Source organism: Gekko japonicus, unplaced genomic scaffold (assembly GCF_001447785.1).
Source record: "Gekko japonicus isolate JY-2015 unplaced genomic scaffold, Gekko_japonicus_V1.1 scaffold661, whole genome shotgun sequence".
NCBI classification, from domain to species: Eukaryota; Metazoa; Chordata; class Lepidosauria; order Squamata; family Gekkonidae; genus Gekko; species Gekko japonicus.
Window position 1 is genome coordinate 151,995 of NW_015173694.1, and position 5,755 is coordinate 157,749.

Here is a 5,755-nt window from a genome sequence, read left to right on the forward strand (position 1 = left end):
TGAATATTTATACCTGACTAGGATGAAATAAGGAGCTGCAGTGGCTCAAGTGGTTAAGATGCTGAACTGCAGGCTGTGGAAGGTCAGTAGTTCAGCAGTTTGAGACCCAGGTGCCGCATGACGGAGGGAGCTCCCGTCTCTAGCACCGCAACCCTAGAGTCGGATTCGACTGGCTTTCGAGCAAGGGAACCTTTACCTTTACTTTAGGATGAAATAATGATACACTATGCACTTTACTAAATGATGATTATAAATAGAACACAATAGTTTGTTATAAGGTTTTTGCAGTGTATATTTATTTGTTGCTAGACCCACCTGGAGGCTGGCAACCCTACCCTGACCTAAATGGCACAGGATCTTATCACAGCTTGGAAGCTAAGCAGGACCAGCCCGGGTTAGTACTTGGACGAGAGACCATCAAGGAAGTCCAGGGTTGTTGCACAGAGGCAGGCAGTGGCAAACCACCTCTGAATAGCTCTTGCCTTGTAAACCTTACGGCATCTTATGCTGACCACTTGATGGCATTTTCCACCACCACAGATGCCTGGCTGAAAGCATTCCTAGCTGGCAAATAGATATTGACTTAAAATTGGTTTAATGGTTCCCTATCTGGAGCTGCGGTGGCTCAAGTGGTTAAGACGCTGAACTGCAGGCTGTGGAAGGTCAGTAGTTCAGCAGTTCGAGAACCGAGTCGCCGCATGAGCTCCCGTCTCTAGTTCCACCTCCTGCCAACCTAGCAGTTCGAAAGCAAGAAATTGCAAGTAGATAAATAGGGACCACTTCAGTGGGAAGGTAACGGCGTTCCGTGCGCCTTGGTGTTTAGTCATGCCAGCCACGTGACCACGGAAACGTCTTCGCTACCTGGCATTACATTTTATGACACACATGGCCCAGCCCAACAAGGTCTCCTTTATGTCAGATCTGGCCCTCATAACAAATGAATTCGACACCCCTGCCTTAAGGGGTCACCAGAAGTCAGCCGCAACTTGATGGCAGTTTCCACCAAAGGAAAAATCGATGTGGTATCTGTATATATGGAGAACTAAAGGGTGAAGGGATAGGAGAGGTGGTAGGGAAGGGGCATGGCAAGCAGTGGTGTACAATAAAAGTATGTAAGGAGGTGGCAGGAAGAGGGGGAAGCTCATACAGGGTAGGAGGGAAAGGACAGAGAAGAGCTTCCAAAAAGGGGATTGTTGTTGTTGTTGTTGTTATTAATTATTATTATTATTATCATATGGCATTGTGTGTAGTATAGCCAGGAGACTGTCTGGCAGCCAGAAGTTCTAGCTCATTTAGCAATATGCACCACTAGGTGGCGAGCTAGACTTGTTTTTTAAGGTAAGCGACATTTCAGAGGTGGTTTGCCATTCCCTGCCTCTGCATCCTGGCCCTGGCATTCCTTGGAGGTCTCCCTTCCAAATACTAGCTGAGGCCAACCCTGCTTAGCTTCTGAGATCTGACGAGAACGGGCTAGCCTGGGCTATCCAGGTCAGGGTCCAAAAAAGAGAAAGAAAGGGGGAAAGAGGAAGTAGTCATGCACTGACAGCCATTAAGGCGGCACTGAGTCGTGGTCAGCGTGTCAAAACAGGATCTGGGAGATCTGGGTTTAAATCCTCACGTAGGGTTGTCAGCTCTCTTTTGGGAAATACTTTAAGATTTTGGGGGGTGGAGCTTGAGGAGGGTGGGGTTTGGGAATGGGAGGGGCTTCAATGGGGTATAATGCCATAAAGTCTACCTTCCAAAGCGGCTATTTTCTCCAGGTGGTCTGATCTCTGTCATTTGTCGATCCGCTCTAATAGTGGGAAATCCCCAGCCACCACCTGGAGGTTGACAACAAAACAAGGGAAAACACAGTGTGCGGATTATCAAACACCAATGAACACTGTGAAGGCAATTAACAGGTCTTATATCAATGCCTTTAAATAAGTATTTTGAAATACCAAACGAGTGTATATTCTTGATACATATTCAGTCACCAAAGTTTCCTTATAACAACTCCAAAAGCATTTAATACAAAGTCAAAAGCTCCAAGTCAGAGTTACAACGTAACCCATAAAGTTCCCAGACTCTCAAAATGCAAAGCTTGTGAGCTATAAATCAAGGTCACAGTGTGACACTACTAGTTCTGAAGTTCTCGATATGACAAATTTATATAACAAATCAGCAATTGGAAGTTATGCAGCGACCAATGTTCCCTCTAAGCTGTGTAGTCTTGTGAGCAAAAATTTTACTTTGCAAGCTACTGGCATTAAAGTTGTGAGCGAGCAATTTGGCTACTGCATAAATTACTGTGCTCTGGAGCCATCCTTTTTGAGCTAAGACAAAAATGTGTGAGCCGGAGGCTAAAAAACTGTGAGCTAGCTCACACTAACTCAGCTTAGAGGGAACACTGGCAGCGACATGTATCCTTGGCATATAAACATATTTCTGTCCTCTTTTTCAAAGATCTCCCTTCAGTCGCGGAGATCAAAATTCAAGTCGGAACCGATGCTCTAATAATCTCTTTCAACCAGTAGCCTCCTGGAGCAGCATATCAGTCCTTTGGAATACCAGACCCTGGCATTCCTTGGAGGTCACCCTTGCAACTACTAGCCAAGGCCAGCCCTGCTTAGCTTCCGAGATTGGATGAGATCAGGCTAGCCTGGGCCATCCAGGTCAGGGCCCAGGAGAACTGAGCCTGGAGGTTGGCAACTTCCATTGCCCGAGTGCGCAGACTGCAGAGCAAACAAAGGAGGCCAGGTGGTCCCCCCCCCCCAGAATGACACAACCTCAGAATGATGTCATGCGCCTCCTTTTTGGTGGATTGCTAAGCATTCCCCCCCCCCAACAAAACCTCTGGCCCAGAGAATAGCTGTCAGTCAAGGAAACCTCAGGCCTTGATTTACTATGCATCAGAGGAAAAGGCGCGGAGGCTGCACTCAGCGCCAGGATCCAACCACAGCCAGGAAAATGTCATCCCTCTGAATTCCAACCGGAAAGATGGGTCGGGGAGAGATCTTTAAGGAAGGGGGCCGGGGGACTCGGGCTGGGGTGCAGGCCAGCAAAGGACTCTGTGCCTTTTTTTTAGCTGACTTGCCTTTTTGTCAAGTTCTTCCTAAGAAAATCTGGACGCTTTCCCCATCACCCCCACGTGCTGAGGTCCTTCCAGTGGATCACCCAGGCTCCTTAGTACGTGACCTTTGTGACCCCGCATTGAAACAGCCACCAATACCCATAGGAGCCAGGTGCTTAAATGCCTGGCATGTGCTAGATCCCCAGTATTTGGGGGGGATCACAGACGAATCTACTCCTAGGGCAAGCCCCTGCCTTTCTTGGCAGCATTTGACTTTACTTATTTACTTAACTCCCGTGGTGTTCCCGGTACTCATTTTCTGACTCTCCTTTTGAGCACAATGCAGAACACATGTATTTGTGTCTCAAAAACACCGCACCCCACGGTTTTTGGCCAATGCTTCCTCTAAGCTGTGGAGTCTTGTGAGCACAAATTCTACTTTGTGAGCACAAATTCTACTTTGTGAGCACAAATTCTACTTTGTGAGCACAAATTCTACTTTGTGAGCACAAATTCTACTTTGTGAGCACAAATTCTACTTTGTGAGCACAAATTCTACTTTGTGAGCACAAATTCTACTTTGTGAGCACAAATTCTACTTTGTGAGCTACTGGCATTAAAGTTGTGAGCGAGCAATTTGGCTACGCACAAATCAGTTTGCTCTGGAGCCATCCTTCCTGAGCTCAGACAAAAATCTGTGAGCTAAAGGCTAGAAAACTGTCAGCTAGCTCACACTAACTCAGCTTAGAGGGAACACTGGTTTCGGCTCTAGTCTTGTGATGATTTGGGACAGGCAATCGCCCTCAGCTCAAATCATACGCTGGCTTCCAACAATGAACTTCCTCCATGGATGTGTGTTTGTGTGTGTGAAGAGGGAATGCAGTACTCCCTGCTACCTCCCGAGGATTCAAAAGTGGCTCATAAGGTTCTGGCAAAGGCAGGCGCGCTCAACACCACCTGGGAACTATAGCAGGCGAGGGGCACGTGTTGCTGGAGCCACTGTGTGTACGTCTTTCTCACTCAGCCCACAGTGTATCACAGAGTTCTGGCTCTCGGAAGGCTGCTGGACCCCGTGCATCGTGTTGGTAGACACGGTGAAGGGAAAGCATCAGTGGTTCCCCAGCATCAAGTGCAGCAGCAGCGCATGGGGCATCGGTGGTAGTCTGTGCCACCAGGTGCTATGTGTAAAAGCATAAGGACATAAGAAGAGCCCTGCTGGATCAGACCAGTGGCCCCTCTAGTTCAGTTTCCTCTCTCTCCCAGTGGCCAGCCAGTTACTCTGGAGGCCCAACAACATGGCATAGAGGCCGAGGCCTTCCCCTGAGGTTGCCTCCTGGCACTGGTATTCCGAGGTTTACTGCCTTTGAATGTGGAGGTTCCCTTTTAGCCATCATAGATAGCAGCCAGCAGTTTCTATATCCTCCATTTCTGCCCTCCACTCCAGTTCTTTTCTTCCTGTAGACATAGTTTAAAGTCAATAAAGGCCCAGTTTGGTGTAGTGGTTGAGTGCGCGGACTGTAATCTGGGAGAACCGGGTTTGATTCCCCACTCCTCCACTCGCAGCTGCTGGATGACCTTGGGCAAGCCATAGTTCTCCCAAGAGCAGTTCTCTCAGGGCTCTCTCAGCCCCACCTACCTCACAGGGTGTCTGTTGTGGGGAGGGGAAGGGAAAGGAATATTGTAAGCCACTCTGAGACTCCAAGTAAAGGTCGGGGTATAAATCCAATCTCCTCCTCCTCTTCTTCTTCTGTTGCTGCTTCTTCTTCTATTATAAAGTCCATGTATGCCTAGGGTTGCCAACCTCCGTGTAAGGCCTGGAGATCTCCCCCTTCTACAATGGATCTCCAGATTCCAGAGATCAGCTCCCCTGGAGAAAATGGCTGCGTTGGGGGGTGGACTGTATGGCCTTGTACCATGCTGAGGTCCCTCCCCTCCCCAAACTCCACTCGCTCCAGGCTCCATCCCCAAAATCTCCAGGTATTTCCCAACCCAGAGGTGGCAACCCTACAGTGTGCCCCACATGGTCTTTCTACAGATATGTTTTGGGGGTTCTCAACTGGGAATAATTACTATGTATGTGCAGGCCAGATTCAAATCAGGAGAAGGGCGCATGAGGAAAAGAGGCTTCAGCCGCTCTCTCTCTGGACTGCTTTCTGGACCGGAAATGGCCATGGGGGAGTCAGCATTTGCCCTTGTGTGCCACAGTCTCAATCTGAATTGGACCCCAGCATACCTGGGAATTGAGTTCCTCACATAGAACTACTCCAGGCTCACATCTCACCCAAAGGCTTTGTGGCAGCCACATGTCTGTGGACTTTGCAACTAAGGTTGCCACCTCCAGTTTGGAAATTCATAAGAGATTTGGGGCTGGAGGTTGGGGAAGGCGGGGTTTGGGGAGGGGAGGGACTTCATCAAGGTGTAATGCCATAGAGTCCATCCTCCAAAGCAGCCATTTTCTCTTCTTCTTCTTTTTGGTCCCCCGGAGGGGATTTTTTATTGCATTTTTTAATAGACTACAAACTACAACGAAAAATTGGGAAAGGGTAACTACATCTAGGGAGAAAGGAAAGAAAACCACTACTAACTAAAACCCCAAGTATAGGAAATCATAACAGCTCATATAAATGTTAATCTTAAATTGCTAGTATTACTTTGAACATAGTTGGTTATGCTAATTTTTTAATCTTTTTATCCATTGATTTA